This window comes from Hippopotamus amphibius, chromosome 2 (assembly GCF_030028045.1).
Source record: "Hippopotamus amphibius kiboko isolate mHipAmp2 chromosome 2, mHipAmp2.hap2, whole genome shotgun sequence".
Classification (NCBI taxonomy): domain Eukaryota; kingdom Metazoa; phylum Chordata; class Mammalia; order Artiodactyla; family Hippopotamidae; genus Hippopotamus; species Hippopotamus amphibius.
Genome location: NC_080187.1, coordinates 142,816,281 through 142,842,321, shown reverse-complemented (window position 1 = coordinate 142,842,321; position 26,041 = coordinate 142,816,281). Strand labels below are relative to the sequence as shown.

The window sequence follows — 26,041 nt, the reverse complement described above, 5'->3', positions numbered from 1 at the left end:
CGGTCAAAGTCACTATCTGAGGTGGGAGAGGGTGTGTGCTGCCCTAGGGTGGGGCCGGTACCTCCTTCTGTCATCACAGCCAGACTCAGAACTGTTGGGGTGTTGACAAACGATATGCTGCTGCTGCATCCCCACAGCGTGACCCAGGCAATGACCAGGACACTGGAGCAAAAGCACAATGCAGTATAAACAACACCGTGAGCTCACACATGCTGGGGTTCCAAACCCATGTGCTGTGGCAGCTTTGCCGAACACTAGCTCCAGGGATCCGCTGTCCCCAAGGGGAGTTAGGGAGGATGGAAGCCCAGCTCTGAGGACCAGACAGCCCTCCTTCAGAGCCAGACAGATACCTGAGTTTCCCTTCCTCCTCTTTGCCCCTAGATACTTAGACCACCTCTGGGGAGAAGGGGAAAGGACAGGGCCAATCTGTAAGTGACCAGACTTGACTATGCTTAAATCCATAAGCTACAGCCAAGTTTGGGTTTTCCTGCTAGGGACAAAATAGGGGGCTGTGTGTTGAGGTGAGCTCAATGACAGAAAAAAAAATTTCACATGCAGTTCTTAAATTTTTCTGTACTCATAGCACCTATTAATTTTTCCTTGTAATTTGTTTTATGCTTGAAAAGGTCTTTCCCATGCCAACAGTTCTATTCCAGTTTAATTACTTTTTCACTGAGCACTTTAATAGTCATAATTTATTTTGGTGTACGCTGTGAGTTTGGGCTCTGATTTTACTTATTTTTCTTACATTAGTTGAGCAATTTCCCTCATCAAACTTTTTTTTGTGTGTTTTTTTTTTTTTTTTGCTAACAACATTACTGAGATATAATTCACATAGCCTAAAAGTCACTGTTTAATGTATACAATTTACAGTAAGTCCCCAACATACAAACCTTCAAGTTGGGAACTTTCAAAGACATGAATGTGCCCCAGTATGCCAGCTGTTGTACTGTACTACTGTACTTATCAAGGTACTGTATTGTAGGGTTTAAAATATTTTCTTTGTTTTTAAGTTTGTTTTTTATGTATTTTTTGTGAGAAAAGTATTGTAAACCTATTACAGTACAGTACGATATAGCCAATTATGTTAATTGGGTACCTAGGCTAACGTTGTTCGACTTATGAGCAAATTGGACTGACGAACATGCTCTCAGAATGGACTTCGTTCATATGGAGGGGACTTACTGTTATGGCTTTTAGAGTTCTGCAACCATCACCACGATCAATTTTAAGACATTCTCACCGGGACTTCCCTGGTGGCTCAGTGGTTAAGAATCCACCTGCCACTGCAGGGGACATGGGTTCCAGCCCCGGTCCGGGAAGACCCCACATGCCTCGGAGCAACTAAGCCAGTGCGCCACAGCTACTGGACCCTCGAATCACAACTACTGAAACCTGTGTGACGAGTAGCCCCTACTCACCACAACTAAAGAAAGCCCACGTGCAGCAACAAAACCCAACGCAGCCAAAAACAATAAGATTTTTTTTTAAAAAAGGCATTATCAACATCCCCCCAGAAAACCTTGTCCCCTTTAGCAGCTACTCCCAGTTCCTCCCACGGCCTCTCCCACAAGGCCTAGACAACTGTTAACCTACTTTTGTCTCTAGAGCCTTGCCTATTGTAGACACTTCATATAAGTGGAATCATACACTATGTGGCCTTTTGTGTCTGCCTTCCCTCACTGACCATAATGTCTGTAAGGTTCATCCACATTGTTATGCACAGTAGTCCTTTATTCCTTTTACTGGCCAGATAATATTCCATTGTACAAATATACCACCTTTATCTATCCATCAGTTATTGCCAATTTTTGGAATTTTATTATGGGTTTGATTTGAGTTGTTCCCACTTTTTGGTTGTTATGAATAATGCTGCTATGAACATTCACGTACAAGCTTTTGTGTGAACCTGTTTTCGTTTCTCTCCGGTACATACCTAGGAGTGGAATCACTGAGTCATATGGGAACCACACATCTACCCTTTTGAGGGACTGTCAGACTGCTTTCCAACATGGCTAGACCATTTTGCATTCCCGCTCACAATGTATTCAGTTCCAATTTCTGCACGTCCTCATCAACACTTGCTTACTATCTCTCTTTGTGATTAGCATGCCCCTAATGTCTAAAGATGCTGAGTACATTTTCCTGTTCTTATTGGCCACTTGTAAATCTTTATTGGAGAAATGTCTATTCAGATCCTTTGTCATTATTTTAATCAGGTTACTTGTGTTTTTATTATTGAGTTGTGTTCTTCACATACTTTAGAAACAAGTTCCCTTTCAGATATATATAGGTTTTTCAAATATTTTCTCCCATTTTGTGGGCTGTCCACTTTCTTGATCCTGTCCTTCTTAGCAAAAAAGCTTTTAAATTTGATGTAGTCCAACTTATCTATTGTTGTTGTTGTAGCTTCTGTTTTTGGTGTCATATCTAAGAATCTGTCTCCTATTCCAAAGCATGAAGATTTATGGCCACATTTTCTTCCAAGAGCTTTATCATCTCCACTCTTAAATTTAGGTCTCTGATAAATTTTGACTTAACTTTTCTGTGCATGTTATAAGCTAGGAGTCCAAGTTCATTATTTTGTATGTGGATGTTCAGTTGTCCTGCACCATTTGTTGAAAAGATGATTCTTTCCCCATTGAATGGTCTTGTCACCTGTGTAGAAACTCAATCAATGTAGATAACATGGATTTATCTCCAGACTTTCAATTCTATTTCATCAATCTATGTGTCTCTTCTATGCTAGTACCACAGTGTCCTGATTATTACAGTTTTGTAGTAAGTTTTGAAACTGAGAAATCTGAGCCCTCCAACTTTGTTCTGTTTCTGGATTGTTATGGCTATTCTGGGTCCTTTATATTTCCACATAACTTTTAGGATCAGCTTGTCAATTTCTGCAACGAAGCTGGGATTTTGTTAGGGATTGTGTTGAGTCTGTAGATTAATTTGGGCAGGTTGTCATCTGAATAATATTAAGTCTTTTGATCCATAAGTAGAGGATATCTTTTCATTTATTTAGATCTTCTTTAATGTCCTGGAAAAAATCTTTTTGTAGTTTTATAGTATTTGTTTTTTAAACTACTCTTCCCTCTGTGATGAACTGCCTTTGAACTTTGAACTCATTTCTCATGGGTCTGTTTCTATACTCTAATTATAGTCCATGACTCATGTCTACTCCTGCACTAAACTGCACTCGTTTACTTACAACAGTTTTGCAGCACGCTTTGACATCAGATAAGGAAAGTCTTTCTATACCTCGAATAATTTTTCTACAAATGTCGTCCTCACTCATTCTCCCACAAGAATGTCAAAATTATCTTAAGTTCCGAAAAAAGAATTCTACTGTCATCTGAATTGGAATTACATGTTTCAGTTCATTTAAGGGAATGGACATCTTTGTAGTAGTGTTCAACTTTTCTACTATGTGTTTCAACAATGTGTGATATTTTTCTTTATAGGTTCTGTGATGGTTAATTTTATGCGTCATTTTTCATCCATACCCGATCAGGTGAAATTTAATGAGACCTTGGGCTTGGAAGTGATGTTGGAATGGGTTAAGACTTCTAGGGATACTGAGATGGAGTGTATTTTGCATATGCAAAGGGCAGACTGCTATGGACCAATTCATATCCCCTCAAAATTTATATATTGAAAACCTGACCACCAATGTGACTATTTGGAGACAGGCTCTACAAGGAGGTTAGAGGTTAAATGAGGCCATAAAGGTGGGGCCTTAATCCGATAGGAATAGTGTCTGTAGAAGAAGAGGAAGAAACACCAGGACTCTCTCTCTCTCTCTCTGTGCACAAAGAGGCCATGTGAGGACATAGTGAGAATATGGCTGTCTACAAGCCAGAAAGTGACGTCTGACCAAAACCAACCCTGACAACACCTTGATTTTGGACTTCTAGCCTCTAGAACTGTGAGAAAGTAAATTTCTACAGTTTAAGGCACCCAGCCTGTCGTTTTCTCTTATGGTGTCCTGCAGACTAATGCAAGGTGCTACACATTTCTCAAAAAATTTTTCCCAAATATTTTTTATTATAATAATATTCAAGGTGGTATTTGGAATAAGGGTTCTGAGACTTTTGTGCACATATTACTAGTGTTCCTCTGCTCCTGTTCTTGAAGCCTGCTCTTATTCCTATTGCCTCAAATCCATCTATCTTGTAGCTTCTGTTCTTGAGCTGCTGCATTCAAAGGGACCCGAACTTGGTTTACCTTTGTATTGGAAGACAGAGACGCTATGATTTCTAAATGCAATCCATGAGGTCAGACACATACGTTCATTTTAGAGAACAAGCAGATTTCTCCCCACCCCCAAATTAAAAAAAAAAGATTAGAAACAAGGTGATGATTTGTGTGTGTTCGTGTGTTTTTAATTCTATATTAGTCCCTTAAATCAAATAGAAACCAAAGGAACATTAGGACTAGCTTTTCTAATCACCCAGCTATCTGCTCTTACCAGAGATCTTTATTCTTCACAAGGCTTTGTATTACTGTCCAGGGTCCTTCACACCACCCTGAAGATCTCCCTGCTGCAGGCAGGTCTGGTGGTTAAGAACTCTCTCAACTCTTGATTAGCTGGCAATGTCTTAATTTCACCCTCGTGTTTGAAGGACAGTTTTGCTAGATATAGGATTCTTGGTCAACAGCCTCTTTCCTTCAACACTTGGAATACACCGACCCCTGCCATCTGGCCTCCCAGGCTCCTGAAGAGAAATCTGCTCACGACCCTCCTGGCAAATCTTCTTGCAGCTTCACAGACATGAATGATGTACCTTATCAGTGTCTTATGCACCAGAATGTTTTCCTATTATATCATGTAGTCAGTTAAGCTGTAACATTTATTTTGAGACCAGAGTTTCAGGAAAAGGAACTGAATACTTCAAGTGTAGATGTTATGAGGTCTTTAAAATTATTACTGATTTTCAAACTACAAAGGAAAAGGCCACTGAAGCACCCTACAGATTTTAGTTTCTATCAAAGCAAATACCAATCTCTATTAACGCATATAAAGAAAAATCTCTTTGGGATCCTTTTTCCTAAGTGCAAAGGGGACTTGAACTGAAAAAGTGAGAAAACCACTGTGGCTTATCCCCAGCCCTGACTGGTCCGTTTCTTGCCCTTGCTCACAGGGCACCACTGTGATGAAACTCACCCTATAAAATACCCCAGCTGGGCCCAGGTCCTTAGAGCCCAGGAAGCTGTTTTTGGTGACCTGAGAGCATCGATCCCCGGCTAGTGTGTTTTTTGCCTTGTTCTTGCCATTTTGTTGATTTTTTTTCTCTACTCTTTTTTATTTTTCTCATTTTTCCTTTTTTTTTTTGCCTTTTTCTCATTTTTCTTTATTTTTGTCTTTTTATCATTTTCTTTTAATTTTAGTTTTTTCTTCTCAATTTTTGCCACTTATTTCTTTTGTTTTTTTCTCATTTTATCTTAGTTTTGTTCTTTTTCTCATTTTGTTCTTTTTCTCATTTTACCTTAGCTGTTTTTTGTTATTTTTCTCATTTATCCTAGTTTTTTTTAGTTAGTATTGCTAGTATTAGTACAGTTAGCATAGTTAGTATCGTTGGAATAGTTAGCGTAGTTGGTATAGTTAATACTTTATCAGCATAGTCAGTATAGTTATTAACACTTAGTGCAGTTAGTATAGTTAGTATCATTAGAATAGTCAGTGTAGTTGGTATAGTTAATAGTTTATTAGCATAGTTAGTATTAGTTAGCGCTGTTAGTACAGTTAGTATAGTTAGTATCATTGGAATAGTTAGCATAGTTGGTATAGTTAATAGTTTATTAGCATAGTTAGTATTAGTTAGCACTGTTAGTACAGTTAGCATAGTTAGTATCATTGGAATAGTTAGTGTAGTTGGTATAGTTAATAGTTTATTTGCATAGTTAGTATTAGTTAGCGCTGTTAGTACAGTTTGTATAGTTAGTATCACTGGAATAGTTAGTGTAGTTGGTATAGTTAATAGTTTATTAGCATAGTTAGTACAATTGGTATAGTTAGCATACTATGCATTTTTAGTATAGTTAGCATTGTTAGTTAGCATAGTTAGCATTGCTGGCTAGTGTAGTTTAGCAGTTCACCACCATGCAGGGCCTCACGGCCACCTCTACTGACAACGAGGCTCGTATTGAGAACTACGAGATCCTCCACACCATCGGCGAAGGTAGGTTCGCCAAGGTGAAGTTGGCCCGGCACATTCAGACCGGGACAGAGGTTGCCATCAAGGTCATTCAGAAACTGGATCTAAGCTCCTCTGGGTACTGGGAACTTTCCCAAGAAGTTGGGAACATGAAGGCTTTAGATCACCCAAATATCGTGAAACTCCTCGAGGTGATTAACACCGACAAGACATTGTGCCTTGTGATGGAGTACCTCTGTGGCGGAGACCTGTGCAGCTACCTGAAACACCACGGCTACATGACCGAGGAAGAGGCCCGAGCCCCGTTCCGGCAGGTGCTCTCCGCCCTGCAGCACTGTCACCAGAGGGGCATCGTACACCGGGACCTGAAGCCAGCGAACCTCCTGCTGGATGCCCACTTAAACGTGAAGGTCACCGACTTTGGCCTGAGCCGAAAGTGCAAGGAGGGCCAGAAGCTGCACACATTCTGTGGAAGTCCTACGTACTCTGCCCCAGAAATGTTCCAACAAAAGAGCTACTATGGCCCACCGGTGGACGTGTGGAGCTTGGGAGTCATCCTATACAAGATGGTGACCGGGTCCTGGCCCTTTTGGGGACTAAGCCTTTCAGATCTGCAGCAGAAAATCGTACGAGGGCGATACCACATCCCACTTAATCTCTCACCAGAAATCAGAAATCTGATCAAGAGAATGATCGTAGTCAACCCCAGCAAACGAAGCAACACAACCGAACTCCTGCACCACGTATGGGTGAACGTGGGCCGGGAGGAGCCACTCCGGCCAGCCTGTGACGAGAACCTGGGGGCGACAGTGCGGATAACCCTGGACTCGAGGTGGGAAGACATGGAGGAGTCAAGAAGAGGCAGCAAGAGCTCTGAGGGATCTGAGGTGGGGGACTGCACCATCACTGCCAGCACTGTGTGGAACTGCTCTTCAACTGGGCTCTATGGCAGCTACACTGAGTCTTCCTCCAGCTCAGAGGTGTCCACCCTGATACCCGAGTGGTTCTACGATGCAGGAAAGGTGCTGCAGCACCAAGATCAGGAGTCAGATCAGGAGACAAGCAAGTCTTTCACTCCCGCACCCTCTCCCCCACCCACAACAGAGGAGAGGACCGCCACCCCCAGTCCAGCCACTCCGTGTGGCCCTGGGGCCTCCTCCTCTAGCAGCAGCACCGGCAACAGGACTGAAGCCCAAGAGAGAAGCAACTGCCCCCCAGGGGTGGCCAACACCGGAAGCGCCTCCAGTGCTGGGCAGCCTGAGAGTGTGTCTCCAGCCACTCCCTCTGGCCACAGGCAGAAACAGAAGAAGGGACTGGCTCGGAGAATATGGAATTGCATCCTAACTCACCTCTGCTGCAGGCTGCCCAGCAAGAGAGATCAACCAAAGTTAAGCCCATATAAATAAAACCCGAGGGTAACCAAAGGAGGTCAGGTTGCCTCGCTCGCTCGGACCTGGTCCAGTGGGCAATGAGAGTGTTCTCTGCGCCCCGTAGGTGACCGAAGATGCTCAGCCTGCCGCGCTCCATGGGACCCGGTCCAGTGGACAGTGAGACTGTTCTCTGTGTCCTGTAGGTGACCGAGGACACTCAGGCTGCCGCGCTCCGTGGGGCCCGGTCCAGTGGAGGGTGAGACTGTTCTCTGCACCCCGTAGGTGACCGAGGACACTCAGGCTGCCGCGCTCCGTGGGGCCCAGTCCAGTGGAGGGTGAGACTGTTCTCTGTGCCCCGTAGGTGACTGAAGACGCTCAGGCTGCCGCGCTCCGTGGGGTCCGGTCCAGTGGACGATGAGACTGTTCTCTGCACGGGATTCAAATGCAGCACCTCCATGGCCATCAAAAGCCTCGTTTCACACACCCCCCCCGCCGCCCCCACCGCCCTTGGTTCTTCCAATTCTTGTGAATAAACGTGACTGTTAATAAACTCTGTTTTGCATCCTCCCTGCACAGAATTGGGGCTGGGCATTTCCCAGTTAGAGAAGCGGGTGGTCATGTAGGACTTGGAATGAATCAGAACAGCTAAATGGAGAAATGAATGGAGAGCATCAGCATGATGAGTCCCAACAGCGACAGCAGCTGCACTGCAGGGCAGACGTGCAGAGAGAGTGTGTTGCCTTCCAGCACTGACGTTCCCAAACACTGTCAGAAGGCCCGAGGGCAATGTGGTCCCTGCGGCCTGTGTTAATTACGACCTAGAGGCCCATGACAAGATAGCAAGGTCCCGTGAAGCAGCCAGAGGGCGCTGTGGTCAGGTCCCTGTGCAGCTGAGCTTCCTGCCTATCATGCAGGAGCCTGGCTCTCCCCTTCCCCCTGGGGGAGGGACTCCGATGCATGTTTTTGTTCTTGTTTTGTTGTGTTTTTTTTTTAATGTGGACCATTTTTAACGTCTTTATAGGGATCTCAGCTCCCCAAACAAGGAATCGATCCCACACCCACCCGTGTTGGAAGGTGAAGTCTTCGCCCCTGGACTGCCAGGGAAGCCCCTTTCTTAATTGTTTGCTGTGTGGGTGTGACCACAGGGACTGGATGGTGATCCTGGATGATTCCACCATCAAAACACAAGATGTGTCAGTTGTCACCTGGTTCCCTGGTTCAGCGAGCCCTTGAACACACACGTGACTGGAACAGGGTCTTCCCAGAGGCCTGGCTTTGGGTCACGAGCTCTCGGACGCGTCACCTGCACATTCCATTGGCTCCTGTGCGCTGACCTGTCACTTGGTGGCTGCAGAGTCCTTCACCACAGGACACAGAGCACTCGGTGCACGCGCCCGTGCACCCCCTAAGAGCAGAAACTACAGGAGGTGAGTAAGGACCAGCGCCAGAGACCCGCCTCCTCAGCCAGGCCTGGGCACTGGGGGGGACCCAGAGTGGGTGCTGGGTGGGTGCTCTGGGCCGGGGTAACCACCCCTTCCCAGCGCCCAGGACCCAGCTGGCCCTCATTCTCCTCAGGCCGCCCAAACAGTGGGGGTCAGGTCCCCCAGACTGTGTCCCATGCAAACTGCCACTGCCATGAGGGTCGGGGAGGGGAGAGTGCAGACAGTGGACAGTCTTGGCCAGGGCTCTGGAGCCCTGAAGGACCCACCCCCAGCCTGTGCCCTGGGCCCCCGGAGGAGATGGCGGGGATCCGCCTCTTACCTCACTCTCCACCTGATGACCACACTCCACCCACCCGTGACTGGAAAAAATGGTCCCCACTAACGGTGGCTCACTGACAGTTGCTCGCTTGGGGGAGGGGCCCACTGCAGTGCCGACCAATGGCTGAGCGGGGCCCTCTGCAGTGCCGACCAATGGCTGAGCGGGACAGGTAGAGTGGCATTAGTGGTCTCCCGGTAACCGTTGCCTGGTAGTGGGGTGAGGGGGTAACAGCTGGCAGCAAGGGCTGTGTGCTGAGGGCTGCACACTGCTGGCTCTAGTACAAAGACACATGAGTGACAGCTCTTACATCCTTGAAGACGGCGCTGTCCCATCTCTGTGATGGTTGTCTCTGCATGGTGATTCTGTTGCTTCTCTGAGTAAAAGAAAATCTGAGAATATGGCTGGGAGTTCTCTGTGCTGCTGCTCATTCCCAGAGAGACATGTGACAGCCCTGAAACAGCCATAATGTCAGGATCAATTTTTCCTTGGGAAGGCCCACCCTGTAGAGTCTGTCCTACCAGTCCTTACTAAACTGCGGTCGTTTTCTTCTTTGCTTCACGGGTGTGTGGTCAGAGTGCTCTGTGTCTTGTGGTGAAGGATTCTGCAGTCGCCAAGTGACAGGGCAGTGCACAAGAGGCAATGGAACTGTAGAAGTGACGCCTCCGAGGGAACGTGCCCCCAAAGACAGGTCTCCGGGAAGAAGACCCTGTTCCAGTCATGCGTGTGTTCAAGGGCTCGCTGAACCAGGGAACCAGGTGACGCTGACACATCTCGTGTTTTGATAGTAGAAGCATCCAGGATCACCATCCAGTCCCTGTGGTCACACCCACACAGCAAACAATTAAGAAAGGGGCTTCCCTGGCAGTCCAGGGGCGAAGACTTCACCTTCCAACGCGGGTGGGTGTGGGATCGATTCCTTGTTTGGGGAGCTGAGATCCCAATAAAGGCTTTACAAATGGTCCACATTAAAAACCAGTAAAACAAGAAAAACAAGAACAAAAACATACATCGCAGTCCCTCCCCCAGGGGGAAGGGGAGAGCCCGGCTCCTGCATGATAGGCAGGAAACTCAGCTGCACAGGGACCTGACCACAGCGCCCACTGGCTGCTTCACGGGACCTTGCTATCCTATTATGGGCCTCTCAGTCATAATTAACACAGGCCGCAGGGACCAACATTCCCCTCGGGGCTTCTGACAGTGTTCCGGAATGGCAGTGCAGGAAGGCAGTACACTGTATCTGCACTTGCCCTGCAGTGCAGCAACTGTCGCTGTTGGGACTCAATGTACTAATTCTCTTAGGTCGTTTTTCCATTTAGCTGTTCTGATTCACTCCAAGTCCTACATGACCACCCGCTTCTCTAACTGGAAAATGCCCAGCCCCAATTCTGTGCAGGGAGGATCCAAAAGAGTTTATTAACGATCACGTAAATAAACAGCGACTCTGGCCAGCCCGAGAAGGGAACCCAGGGGTGACAGTGGTGATGACTCTGGGCTCGACGTGGGACCACTAGCAGGACTCAAGAGCAGGCAGCGAGAGCTCTCAACTATGCAAGGTGGGGTCTGCGCCATCCCTGTCAGCACGGTGAGGCCCTGCTCTTCAGCGGAGCTCAGTAGCTGGGACGTTGAGCCTTCTGCAAGCCGTGAGGTGTCCACCCTGATTTCCAGGTGGGCCTACCATGAAGAAAACGTGGTGCTGCATGAAAACTGGGAGTCAGGACAGATGACCAGCAAGCCTGCCAGTCCCCCACCCAGCCCGGAGGAGAGGACCGCCACCCCCAGCCCAGCCACTTAGTGTGGCCCTGGGGCCTCCTCCTCCACCAGCAGCACTGGCAGCACGACTGAAGCCCCAGAGGGAAGCAAATGCACCCTGGGTGTGGCCAACACTGGACGCTCCTCCCACGCTGGGCAGCCTGAGAGTGTGTCCTCAGCCACTCCCTCTGGCCACAGCCAGAAACAGAAGAAGGGGGTGGCTTCTAGAATCTGGAACTGCATCTTAACACACCTCTGCTGCAGGCTGCCCAGCAGGAAGCGTTCCAGCAGAGTGAAGCCTGTGAATAAACCCCATGGGTGACCGAAGGAGGTCAGGTTGCCGCGCTCTCTGGGGCTGGTCCACTGGATGATGGGAGTGTTCTCTACGCCCCACAGATGACTGAAGAAGCTCCGGCTGCCACGCTCCATGGGACCTGGTACAGGGAACGGTGAGTGTTCTCTGCATGGAATTCAAATCCAGCACCTCCACGGCCATCAGAAGCATTGCTTCACCCGCCCACCCCACTTTTTTCTTCCAGTGGCTCCTCCTGGCCCATGTTCACCAGTCGATGACTCATGAGGTCCGTTGCATCGCTGCTTTCACTGGAGTGACGGCAGTCTTTTGTAAACAGGTTTCCGATTGGTCTCTTAGGATTTGCTGCCGCAGGCCCAAAACCATCATCCCCCAAAGCGCAGAGAGCTGATCACCATGGTGTACCAGCCAACTCCCAGGCTCCACACATCCACTGTAGGGCCACAGTAGCTCTCCCCCGGGAACATTTCTGGGGCAGTGTAAGCGAGGCTGCCACAGAATGTATCAAGCTTTCCTCCCTCCTCACCCGTGTTGCCCAGGCCGAAGTCACTAATGTTCAGATTCATGTGGGCATCCAGGAGGATTCCCTGGCTTCAGTAACCGGTGTATGATGCCCCTCTGGTGACAGTGCCGCAGGGTGGAGACCAGCTGCCAGAATGGGCCTCGGGCCTCTGCCTCTGTCATGCAGCTGTGGTCCTCCAAATGGTTTCACGTATGCCGCCCACAGAGGTACTCCATGACTAGGAAGAAATAAAATATATTGGATTACAGGTCGGCAATATAAAAAACATATTTACAATGTATTGTGTAATTGGAAACCAATTATATTGAAATAGTTACTGAAATAATTTTAAATGTGTGATATAGGGACTTCCCTGGTGGTGCAGTGATGAAGGATCTGCCTGCTAATTCAGGAGACATGGGTTCAGACCCTAGTCCAGAAAGATCCCACATGCCACTGAGCAGCTAAGCCCCTGGGCCACAACTAAGAGCCTGCGCTCTAGAGCCCATGAGCCACAACTCCTGAGCCCGAGTGCTGCAACTATGGAAGCCCGCAGCCCTGGACCCCATGCTCCACAACAACAGAAGTCACTGCAGTGAGACGCCCGTGCACTGAAATGAAGAGTAGCCCCTACTCACTGCAACTGAGCAGCAATGAAGACTCAATGCAGCCAAAAAAATACCCCAAATAAATAGCAAACCTTTGAAAAATAATAAAAAGCATGGACATGTCATATAGTAGTAGAGTTGCTTCTCTTTTAACACACTATAATAGGATGTACTGGTACGATTGATTTTGAAATGGTGGTGAATATAGTTGCGTGTTTTGAGATGCCTGCCGCAATGTTCATGCCATGTGAAAACAGCTATGATTTCTATGGTAACAAAATCACAGGTACTGCTAATACTACTATATGTTGGGACCTACATGTTTATCTGTTAGAGCTTCGTGACAATGAAGAGGTAATCCTTTTCCCATCCAAGTCCATGGTTCCCTTGGGGCTCAGATCAGTATCTGAGTGCAGTATCCTGGCAGCAGCTTGAACATCTTGAGTGACAGAGCACTCAGTATCTTCAAGGTGTCCACTTCCAGGTTCAGTCTCCTGAAATCAGTATGAACTTTAGGGCCAGATAAATCTAGAATCAACCCCAGATTTATTGGCATATTAGTTACATGGCATTACCAATTTAACCCTGTGGATGTTGGTTTCTTCTTTACAAGAATAGCAACAAGGGCTTCCCTGGTGGGCCAGTGCTTAAGATTTTAGCCTTCCACTGCAGGGGGCACAGGTTCTATCCCTGGTCAGGGAAGTTCTGCATGCTGTGTGAACACTCCTCCCCTTGGGGGGCCTGGAGCTCCAGGTTTGGTCTCCGGCCACTTGAGTCTGATGACAGGTCGGTTCAGCTTCTCAGATGCTCAGTCACCACTTGTAAAATGGAAAATGTCTTGAGCAGAGATGATGATACCAAAGGTGGTGCCAAGTATTGTACTCACCTTTCTGGGTTTCCTTTGTGTCTGGGATATTGGCCCTGCAAATCCTCACTACTGTGGTCATTCTCTGATGCCTTCAAATGTATTAAACAGTATTTTATGCAGCACTTTTACTTATTCTCACTGGGAGGATTCATCTGAAACAAGCCATTCTTCCCTAGCCAGAAGCAAAACTCCCTGGAAGCCTTTTCTGTGCTCACCTCATCCCATCACTGTAACCCTGCCCCCCCACCCCCCCCACCACACACACATCTCATGTCTGGAATTTTTCACCAGTTTATAATGCTACGTTTTTTTTTTTACTGTTTTATAATTAAATACATTCCTTTGTCAGTCAACCCTTATTTAGATTTACTAATAAGCTTTACTGATTTATTTCACCATTACTGCTTCTTGCACCTCACTACTTTGCTGTGCATTTGTATTAGTTCTTTTTCAGTATATCCTCTAGTAGTTGTTTTTTCCTAGTGAGAGTCTCTGAGTGGTAAAGTGTCTGTCTTTTTGTGTCTAAGAAAAACTTTATCTCACTGATTACTGATTGATAATTTGATCATAAATTGTTTATAAGTTGACAATTGATTATTGATTAGCAGTGAATAATTTGGTTGTAGAATTCTAGATGTAAAACCTATTGTCCCTCATCACTTTGAATGCTTTTGTTTTCTTGCATCCATTATTGCCTACGAGAAACCTGATGCCATTCTGATTCTCACTCCTTTATAGAGAATCACTTTTCTCTTTATGATAACTTGCAGAATTTCTCTTTATCCTTGTTGTGTTTTTTACAGTGTCTGTTCAGAACTTGATGAATATTTTTAGACTGAGAACTTCTGTCTTCCTTAAGGTCTAGGAAACTGTCAGCAATTATGTAATCAAGTATAGAGCCTCTTCGTTATTTTTTCTATTCTTTCAAGAAATTTGTTAATTTTTTATTTATTGGCTGCATCGGGTCTTTGTTGCTGTGCACAGGCTTTCTGTAGTTGTGGAGAGCAGAGGCTACTGTTCATTGCAGTGCACTGGCTTCTTATTGCGGTGGCTTCTCTGCTTGTGGAGCATGGGCTCTAGGCGCACGGGCTTCAATAGTTGTGGCAGATGGGCTTAGTTGCTCCGTGGCATGTGGGATTTTCCCAGTCCAGGGATAAAACCCGTGTCACTTGTATTGGCAGGCAGATTCTTAACCACTGTGCCAGCGGAGAAGCCCTCTGTTCTTTCTCTTGAATTCCATGTGATGCTGGCACTTCTGGATCTATCCCCCCCAAGTTTAACCTTTGTTTTCCCTCTCTTTTTCTCTTTGTGTTGCGTTCTGAGACTTTTCCTCAATTCACTGATTTGTTCAATCAGGATGGAAGGAAAAAAAAGTAGGGAGAGGACAATGCTGCCCAAGTAAAATAACCTGAAAGTAAACTTACCTCTGTCTATAACTGCCTGCTCACATTCAGCATTGCCCCTCCTCTATTTTAATTAGATACTGGAAGGCTCATATGCAAATGCCATGGCTTTGTGTACATTTGAGTTTCTGTAGTTGTGCTTTCAGAGGGATTTTTCAGAAGGGTCTGCTTAAAGATGCTTAAAGATGTTGTTACCATAAATTTGGGTCCCAATTACGTGCCATGGTGTAAGCAAACCCAGATTGTCTCCGTTCCTGTTCTCATGGAAATTAAATTCAAAAGTATCAGAAAGAAAGAAAAGTGAAACAAATAAACAAAAAATGCCCGCCTACATGTTTGTGAACTCATTCCCAGGCATGAAATTACCTGGGAAAATGACGCCAGGGAGATTGTTTGAAGACCTTCTGAGATCCTGTTGATGACAAATCTAATTGAAATGCTATCACATAATAATATTCTGGGAAACTTCATGTACCAGAGTTTGTAGTGATCGACATGCTTGTCTACGTAGGTGACTTGGGTTCCCCTCATACTGAAAGGTGTGGAAGGCACTAGCTCATTGTATGCAAATATGTGATCACAGTTCTCTCCATCCAGACCAGGTACACTGGGGCCAGGGACAGCATGATCCAGTTCTTCTTTTACCAGCCAATCAGTCATCAGTGGAGACAAACTGACTTCTTTCCCTGCACTGTGACGTGTGGAGGAGGTGAGGCGCAGACTGTTGATGAATATTTAGAGCTCAGAGTTAGAAAGGACGCATTTGCCTGTTTGCAGCTGGCTTTAAAATTAGTGTGGTGAATAGAGATGTGTAACCACACAGCACCTAACTCAGCGGCCTGGAATGCAGTGGTGATAATGAACGTGCACGTGCTTTCTTCTTGAAGACAGGTGACAGCTGGATGTGGAGAACACCCTCTACTTTGAGCAGAGAGCTGGAAACATGTTTGTATGTCTCTCATGCACCCCAAGATAAAAGCAGAAAGATAGGGGGCTTTGTAATTCTTACCCATCAGAAAAACAAATCTCTCTTTAATTTATTCCCTAGCTCTCGCACGCAGTTAGACGTTCTCATTTGGGTACCTAAGTTAAAAGAGAAGCTTTCCATTCTGGGAGGGACATTTATATAATGGGACTCAGCTTCGTTCAGTTGGTTCAATTCTTGGGAGGAGGATAGATGGTTCTGATATCTGGGTGCGCAAGGAGAGACACGATCAGTCCTGCCGGAACCTTCAGTATAAGCACCTGGCCGTGAGACACCATCAGTAGAAGCACCTGGCTGTGAGACCATCCACCAAAGGTAGCGTTGGCTGTTAGGACAGAAAGAACACTTTGGTTCCTTTTGGGGCGTCCCCCAACATCCCACCAGTTTTTGAACACCGGGAGAATTTCAGTACATTTGTTCATAATGTAGGAAGGCGATCTGCCTCATTTCTTTCCCTTTACAGACATTCACCAATTATCTTTTATGTCAAATTATTATGCAATACATTATCTTCTCTGCATACCAGTAAATATATATCTTAGCAATTGCTGTATGCTATATTAGATTATAGCAATATATTCACCATATGCATTGTCTTAAAAATTTGTCCCTTGTATAGCATTTTAGGTGCTCACAGCTTAAAAAACTGAAGGAACACTGTTCCTGATCTCGCTACTGGACTGACCTATATAGATCATAGTATACTGATAACATACACTTTACTTACCCATGAAACTGATGAGAGTGATATTTAAAGAAAAAGTATGTATTCAGTTATTACCTATTTAAAGGATAAATCATTATTTTTATTGTGGATGGCATCACTCTTACAAAAGGGTTTTATATTAGGACATATGCATTCAGTTATATCACATAACAGTATCTCATATGGTTGCTGTGAAAATTAAATGACTTATTATGTATTTGAAGTGCTTACAACAGTTTATGGTACAGAGTAACTACTTCAAAAGTTGTCAGCCCTCCCTCTGTTTGTGCAGATGTGGAACCCGTGGATGCACAGGGCTGACACCATTTTGTACAAGGGACGTGACCATGCATGGAGTGTGGTATCCCTGGGGAGGTCCTGGACCCTGTCCCCTGCAGATACTGAGAAACCACCGTATTATTATTTTCCCCTTGTGGGTTTGCTGCTCTCAGCCCTTCCTCATTGACGGCTTCAAGTTTGACACGCGAATCTACATCCTGATCACATCCTGTGACCCTCTTCGGATCTTCACGTATGAGGAGGGCCTGGCACGCTTTGCCACCATGCCCTACGTGGGGCCCAGGCACAACCACCTGTAGGAGGCCAGCTGGGGGACTTCCCTGGAGGTCAAGTGGTGAAGACTTTGCCTTCCAATGCAGGGGGTGCGCGTTCAATCCCTGGTCAAGGACCTGAGATCCCACATGCCTCATGGTCAAAAAACCAAAATATAAAAGAGAAGCAATATTGTAACAAGTTCAATAAAGACTATAAAAAACGGTCCACATGAAAACAATCTTAACAAACAACATCCTTAAAAAAAAAAAAAAACGAGGGCAGCCAGCAACCCTACGGTGCAGGGCAGCACCCTCTTCCACTGCCACGAGTACTGAGGTTCTGTGGAGAAACCGGGTACAGGGGCTTGTCATGCAGCTAGCTTGTCACCCATGAACAAGGAGTGAAACCTGGAGTGCCTGGGCACCTGGCTAGGAGGAGTAGGAGGAGAGCACGTGGTGGGGGCGGGGCGGGGGGTTGACTGCAGAAAAGCCACACCTGCAGGAAGGACACCCCCCCTCCCTGGGAGCCTACAGAACAGTCCTCCCTGAAGAGGGAGAGGAGATGAGTCACCCTGGGGAGGGGTGGGTCATCAAAAGGCAACGCAGGGCTGGAGGGAAGAACTATGTGGAAGCAGCCAGAGGCCACAGGGCCACTCTCTTCCCAGGATGACGTCTGCATGCACCTGACCAACTATGCTACCCACAAACACAGGGAGCATATTGTCCGGGAGGATGCTGTGGGCAGTGAAAGGTATGCTCTACTCTGCTTTCTCCTCTTTCTCTGCCCTTTAGCCCCACGGTCTCAGCAGCCCATGAGACTGAGCTGGCCCTTGGGAGGTTGAGCTGGCTTAACCTTTACAGAATCCTGTCCTGTGCCTGACTACCAAGTGCAGCCCCAAACCCCACCCTATAATTAAGCCCTGCTCCAAGCTGGTAGCAACCCCTTAAAGAGCAAGGAACCTAGGCATGGAATTAGGGTTAGTGTTAGGGAGCCTCCTGCCTGCAGCCCGGCTCCGCTGGTCTTCCTTTGACCCCTGGGCCTCACAGGAAGCTGTCAACACTCAATGCCTGGCTGCGAGAGCACAGCTACGACCCCCGAGAGCTGAGGGGAGACATCGAGGACATCATCATCAAAACCAGCATCTCGGCACATTCTGTTCTTCGCCACAACTGCCGAACCTGTTTTCCCTAATATCTGAGTGGAGGTACATGTGCCTGATTTGAGATCCTTGGTTTTGACATCTTGCTGGACCACACACTGAAGCCCTGGCTGCTGGAGGTGAGGATCATCTCCCAGGCTTTGCAAAACCAAGGTCTGCCCCTGAACAGGACACCTGGGATAGGAGTGTACTCAGCTGGTGGAACATGGAATGGGGGACGCACAGGCCGTAGGATGGATAGCATGTAGCAGAAGGTGTAAGACATCGGCACTTCTGACCTGCTAAGTCCAATCTTGGTGGTCTCTGGCCTCCACCATAGGAACCCAGACCTTGGATCCCAAACATTCCTCGTGTAAGCCTTGCCTGTAAGGACACTATAGCTATAGAGTCAGGCTGTCTGATTTGCTCTCACCAGCCTGTACACTGGAGGGATCTCTGTGGCAGAGTCCTGTGGCCTTGGAAGTGAGAACATTCAGCTTCTTTGGCTAAAGCCACTGGAGGGGGATGTCTCTCCTAGACCCTCCAGCTGGGCCTGCAAGAATCATGACCTGCTCAGGTGGTCTAGGAAGGGGATGGATAATGCCTTCTCCCGGCACGTAAACCACTCTCCGAGCTTCACCACTGACTCATGCCTTGATCGAGAAGTGAAGGATGCACTTCTCCGTAATACCATGACCCTTGTCAACCTCCGGGGCTGTGACAGAAGAAAGGTGATAGAAGAGGACAAGCGGTGAGTGAAGGAACGGCTTTTCCAGTGCCACCAAGAGCCATGAGAAACCAGGTGCCCCAGGTGTTTGATGTGTGCTTAGTTGTGTAACTTATCTTCGTTTATTATTACTTGCCTGTGAGTAAGAGTCCTTCTCTAGATGGAGAAGGCAGTCTGGGGCTGAGTAGCTATTAAAAACAATGTTTTGCATCGATAATACACCACATATCATAGATAAGTGATGTATTATGTATGCAAATTCAAAAGACATAGTGAATAGTCTCTCTCCTACCCTCCTCCTCCAGCTACTCAGTTTTCTTCCCTGGAACCGATCAGTGTTCCCTAGGTCATGTGTACACGTTCACAAAACTTTAACGCACATATATACATGTATTTATATAAATTGTTTTTCTCCTTTTACCCAGACAATAGCATAACTTTCACACTCTCTGTACCCTACTTACCACTGTATTTTAGAACTATTTCGTATTAGCACATAAGGAACTTTATGGGGTTTGTTCTAGTTTTTTTTTTTCCCTTCTGTTTTTATTTTTTTTCCCTTTTTTTTTTTGTTTATTATTTTTTTGGGGGTACACCAAGTTCAATCATCTGTTTTTTTTTTTTTTTTTTTTTTTTTGCCCACGGGCTTAGTTGCTCCGCGGCATGTGGGATCTTCCTGGAGCTGGGATCGAACCCGTGACCGCTGCATTGGCAGGTGGATTCTTAACCACTGCACCACCTAGGAAGCCCTAATCATCTGTTTTTATACACATATCCCTGTATTCCCTCCCTTCCTTGACTCCCCCCCCCCCACCTCGAGTCCCCCCCACCCTCCGGGTCCAAGTCCTCTAAGGCATCTCCCATCCTCGAGTTGAACTCCCTTTGTTATACAACAACTTCCCACTGACTATCTATTTTACAGTTGGTAGTATATATATGTCTGTGCTACTCTCTCGCTTCGTCTCAGCTTCCCCTTCATCCCCCGCCCCCTCCCAAAACTCGAGTTCTCCAGTCCATTCTCTGTATCTGCGTCCTTGTTCTTGTCACTGAGTTCATCAGTACCATTTTTAGATTCCATATATGTGAGTTAGCATACAATATTTGTCTTTCTCTTTCTGACTTACTTCACTCTGTATGACCGATTGTAGTTCTATCCACCTCATTACATATAGCTCCACCTCATCCCTTTTTAGAGCTGAATAATATTCCATTGTGTATATATGCCACATCTTCTGTATCCATTCATTTGCTGATGGGCATTTAGGTTGCTTCCATGTCCTGGCTATTGTAAATAGTGCTGCAATAAACATGATGGTACAAGTTTCTTTTGGGATTATGGTTTTCTTTGGGTATATGCCCAGGAGTGGGATTACTGGATCATATGGTAGTTCTATGTGTAGTTTTTTAAGGAACCTCCAAATTGTTTTCCATAGTGGCTGTACCAACTTACATTCCCACCAACAGTGCAGGAGAGTTCCCTTTTCTCCACACCCTCTCCAACATTTGTTGTTTCCAGATTTTGTGATGATGGCCATTCTGATCGGTGTGAGGTGATACCTCATTGTGGCTTTGACTTGCATTTCTCTGATGATGAGTGATGTTGAGCATCTTTTCCTGTGTTTGTTGGCCATGTGTATGTCTTCTTTGAAGAAATGTCTCTTTAGGTCTTCTGCCCATTTGTGGATTGGGTTATTTGCTTTTTTGGTATGAAGCTGCATGAGCTGCTTGTATATTTTGGAGGTTAATCCTTTGTCCATTGTTTCATAGGCAATTATTTTTTCCCATTCTGAGGGTTGCCTTTTAGTCTTGTTTGTGGTTTCTTTCGCTGTGCAAAAGCTTTTAAGTTTCATGAGGTCCCATTTGTTTATTCTTGATTTTATTTCCATGATTCTAGGAGGTGGGTCAAAAAGGATGTTGCTTTGACGTATGTCATAGAGTGTTCTGCCTATGTTTTCCTCTAGGAGTTTTATAGTGTCTGGCCTTACATGTAGGTCTTTCATCCATTTGGAGTTTATTCTTGTGTATGGTGTTAGGAAGTGTTCTAATTTCATTCTTTGACATATTGCTGTCCAGTTTTCCCAGCACCACTTATTGAAGAGGCTGTCCTTTTTCCATTGTATACTCGTGCCTCCTTTGTCAAAGATAAGGTGCCCATATGTGTTTGGGCTTACTTCTGAGTTCTCTATTCTATTCCATTGATCTTCCTTTCTATTTTTGTGCCAGTACCATACTGCCTTGATCACTATGGCCTTGTAGTATAGTTTGAAGTCAGGAAGCCTGATTCCACCAACTCCATTTTTCCTTCTCAAGATTGCTTTGGCTAGTCAGGGTCTTTTGTGTTTCCATACAAATCGTAAGATTTCTTGCTCTAGTTCTGTGAAAAATGCCATTGGTAATTTGATCGGGATTGCATTGAATCTGTAAATTGCTTTGTCATTTTCACAATGTTGATTCTTCCACTCCAGGAACATGGTATGTCCCTCCATCTGTTTGTGTCATCTTTGATTTCTTTCATCAATGTCTTAAAGTTTTCTGCATACAGATCTTTTGCCTCCTTAGGCAGATTTATTCCTAGGTATTTTATTCTTTTGGTTGCAATGGTGAATGGGAGAGTTTCCTTAATTTCTCTTTCTGCTCTTCCGTTGTTAGTGTATAGGAATGCAAGAGATTTCTGTGCATTCATTTTGTATCCTGCTACTTTACTAAACTCATCAATTAGTGCTAGCAGTTTTCTGGTAGAGTCTTTAGGGTTTTCTATATATAATATCATGTCATCTGCAAAGAGTGACAATTTTACTTCTTCTTTTCCAATTTGGATTCCTTTTATTTCTTTTTCTTCTCTGATTGCTGTGGCTAACACTTCCAAAACTATATTGAATAATAATGGTGAGAGTGGACACCCCTGTCTTGTTCCTGTCCTTAGAGGGAATTCTTCCAGTTTTTCCCCATTTAGAATGATGTTGACTTTTGGTTTTTCATATATGGCTTTTATTATGTTGAGGTAATTTCCTTTTATGCCCATTTTCTGGAGAGCTTTTATCATAAATGGATGTTGAACTTTGTCAAAAGCTTTTTCTGCATCTATTGAGATGATCGTATGGTTTTTATCCTTCAATTTGTTGACATGATGTATCACATTGATTGATTTGCGTATATTGAAGAATCCTTGCATCCCAGGGATAAACCCCACTTGATCATGGTGTATGATTTTTTTCATGTGCTGTTGCAGTCTGTTAGCTAGTATTTTGTTGAGGATTTTTGCATCTATATTCATCAGTGATATCGGTCTGTAGTTTTCTTTTTGTGTGACATCTTTGCCTGGTTTTGGTATCAGGGTGATGGTAGCCTCATAGAATGAGTTTGGGAGTGTTCTGCCTTCTGCAATATTTTGGAAGAGTTTGAGAAGGATAGGTGTTAGCTCTTCTCGAAATGTTTGATAGAATTCGCCCGTGAACCCATCTGGCCCTGGGCTTTTGTGTGTTGGGAGATTTTTAATCACTGCCTCAATTTCCGTACTTGTGATTGGTCTGTTCATGGTTTCTATTTCTTCCTGGTTCAGTCTTGGAAGATTGTATTTTTCTAAGAATGTATCCATTTCTTCCAGGTTATCCAATTTATTGGCATATAGTTGCTTGTAGTAGTTGTTCCAATAAAGCTCCTCTAGAAACCATTTCCTGTGAAAGTTTATAATCACAAAACAGTTTAGTCATTCAGTAATAGGGCGTCATCATTTACCCACTGTTTCCATTGTAAGAAGGGTTACAAACATAGTAATGTGTTGCTGATACTAAAGTATAATTTGATAATGACAATAAAAATGAACTTGAGGGGCTTCCTAGGTGGTGCAGTGGTTAAGAATCCACGTGCCAATGCAGGGGACACAGGTTTGAGCCCTGCCCCAGGAAGATACCACATGCCGCGGAGCAACCAAGCCAGTGTGCCACAACTATTGAGCCTGTGCTTTAGAGCCGGTGAGCCACAACTATTGAGTCCATGTGCTGCAACTACTGAAGCCCATGCGCCTAGAGCCCATTCTCCGCAGCAAGAGAGGCCACAGCAATGAGAAGCCCGCGCACCGCAACAAAGAGTAGCTCCCGCGCACCGCAACTAGAGAAAGCCAGTGTGCAGCAATGAAGACCCAACGCAGCCAGCCAGCCAATCAGTCAATCAATAAAATAAAAATGAGCTTGAATAGAGTGAGGATTATTCCTGTAATAGCATCACTCTTCACCACTTAGATTGTGATATGCAGGCCAGTGTGTGTGTGAGTTTTGCCATGACATCCTGAGGACCTGGTGCACAGTAGGCACTCAAATGTCTGTGTGAATGAAGGTGAAGTGTGACTGTAAATACCCCAGGTACTCCCACGAGACTGGACTGTGCACATGACCATTAGGAATCATGTCTTTCAATGGGGAAAAAAGGTTGAAAACTACTGGACTTACTAAACAAAAGTACAATCATAGAACCAGTAGGATACTAGGCAGCCATTTAAAAATGTTGTATGGTCCCATTTTCCTCTAAAATAAAGAAGGAAGGAAAGGAAGGAATAAAGAACAAGGTAATGTGTGGCAAAACCAGGGTTCAAACTCAGTAAGGCCTGCCCTAGAGTTCATCCTCATAGCCAATATGCCAGCTTAATGGTAAGATTAGAGGTTTTTATCTTCTTTTTGCTCTTGTAAATTTTCTGTAATTAACTACTGTATAGAGTAGTAGTTAAATACTACTCCGTAATCAGAAACCTAAAAGATTATAACTTGGAGTGCTAGTTTACAAGAGGAAGCCATTGCACTTAGGATGAAAACCATATTTCTGAAAGCCAAGCCTGTTTTCATGGCTACACACAGGTGGGACTGGCCAGGTGGGCAGGTCCTGAAAGGCCATGAAGCTGGCAGGAGGCTCTCAAAGCCTCAGCCAGCCTTCCTCTCCCTACTGAACGTTCTCTCAGTCCTTCCTTGACTCACCCTGAGTTTAGTTTCCACAGGCAAGAACAAAATGAGTCCATCCATGCAGCAATGCTGGTCCAGGACCGCTATGAGGACTCCCACCTGGGGGGACACCGGCACATCTACCCTGGGCCTGACACCGAGAAGTACGCGCCCTTCTTCAAGCACAATGTGTCCCTCTTCCGGGAGACTGCTGCCTCCAAGGCCAGAAAGGAGTGTGCCAGGTACTTAGCCCTACATCTCCTCTGTCCCCCTATGTAGGGGCAAAGCCTGAAGCTGACCTGCTCCTCAACAGAGTGCAGAGGAAGCCAGACACTCCAGGAAAGAGGAAGGGAGTTATAAATTCTATCAGACTCTTTCTTAAACAATTTTTTTTAAATTTACTTTTTACTGAAGTATAGTTGAATTACAAAGCTGAGATTCCCTCCCACCTGTTTTGTTTGTTTTTTGGCTGCAGCATGCGGCTTGTGGGACCTTCCCCGACCAGGGATTGACGCCAGGCCTGCGGCAGTGAAAGCACTAAGTCCTAACCCCTGACCACCAGGGAATTCCCTCTATCAGACTCCTAATGATTCTTTTAGTAGGTTTCCCCATCTTCCCATGCCTTCCTCTCCCATCAGTCCCCAAACAGATCAATTTCCTGCTCTTCCCCCATCCCCATTTTCCCGCACCCCCTTTCTCCTGAATACAATTTCTCCGGTATGTGAAGCCGCTGTGTCTTGTCAGGCAGAAACTAGAAGAGATGCGCCTAAGCAGCAACAGCAGGAGACCTCAGGCAATAAGAGGCAAAAGGAAACCAAGGACCAGAACCAGGGTGTATCAGCAGGGGAGAAGAGCCAATCCAGGGCCCGGCTCCATGGCCTTTCCACCCACATGGCTTACAGGAACCGGAAGCAGGAGAAAGAGGTGTCAGGGGTTTTGCAGCTCTTGCTTTTCTGCAGGAAAGCGGGTTGGGACTCCTAGAGAAGGGAGTCTGTGCTGTCCCCTCCTTCTCTTGTGTGAGAGATGAGCTCCTCCTCAGTAGATGGAACCTGACCCTTTGGAACAGGAGGTGAGAAAGCGGATAGCAAAGGGAACCTTCCACCACGCTCAGGGAAGGGACGGAGGGAGAGTGGGCAGGCGTCTTGCAGCCATCCTCGTTGAGGGCTGGGGACTCATCCTTGGAGATCCTGCGTTCATCACTCATGTACCTTGTCGCTGCTACCAGTACACCTGGACACTATGCAGCCACAAGCAATTGTGGAAGAGGAGGAGCTGGAGCGGATGATGCCCTGCTATAAAGGGAAAATCTCTTCCAAAGTCTGGGTATCGTAGAGCAGCGCACCTGCATGCTGCACCCCAGCCACCGGGGCCAGAATACACTGCATGAGTATCAGCTGAGGGTCCCCACACAGCCTCTCCCGGAACAAGGGCTGTAGCGGCACGTGGTGGTGGCCACAGCCGAGGAGGCTAACGTGATGGTGTCTGGCAGTGGAGCCTGGGAAAGTCGTGTACACTGGGCCTTGGGAAAGGGTCTGTTGGTTCCTTTGGCATCTGTTCCAAGGCTCCCTTGTTTCTACTCATGACATCCAGCCAAGTGCTGTCTCACAAGAGGCTTGTTCTCTATCTTCCTGCCCTGCAATCACCCCAAACTCATGACTGGCAACTAACAAGGCCACCACCCTCAGTGGCTTCTCTCCCTAGCTCTGCCAGTGCCGTGGCTCTCACTGGAGATGAGGAAACGGTCTTGGGCCAACAAAGCAGCTGCCGAATTCACTATTCCCTGGGCTAGTAGCAAACCTGTTGGGTCCTCTGTTTTTGTTGAATCCCAGAGGAGTAACTGGTTAACTAGTGGCCACAGCCTAGAAGCGATTTTCCTTATCTCTTTCTTCCACCACACCATGCAGCCTCACAAGAAATGTGGTAAGGGGCTGCTCTTCTCCCCTAGCCTAGATTTCACCAGGACGGGCTGGGCAGTCAAGAACTGCAATCTCTGAGTCCGGTGCCATTGGTCCTCCCGAGAAGGGCCGCCAAAGAGCAGGGTCCTCATTTCCTGCATCCAGTTCGGCCCCATGAATCGATCCCCAGGATCTCAGGGCCACTGCCAAGCATGAGTGCTGCCCTTCCACGTCATTCCTGGTGCCATCTGCAGCCCAAGCATGTCGCCTGGATAAGAGATCCAGCAGCCATCGGCCCCTGCTCATTGTCAGCGAAGACACCTGGAAGGTGCTATTTTGCCAGCGCCAGCGTCAGGCTCACTAGCCGTAAGAATGCAA

The 26,041-nt window shown here is 46.2% G+C and overlaps 1 pseudogene; it reads left to right on the top strand.

Moving 5' to 3' along the window:
* The first annotated feature begins 6,100 nt into the window (after positions 1-6,100).
* Positions 6,101-26,041, top strand: part of LOC130844523 (uncharacterized) — a 28,138-nt pseudogene continuing 8,197 nt past the window's right edge.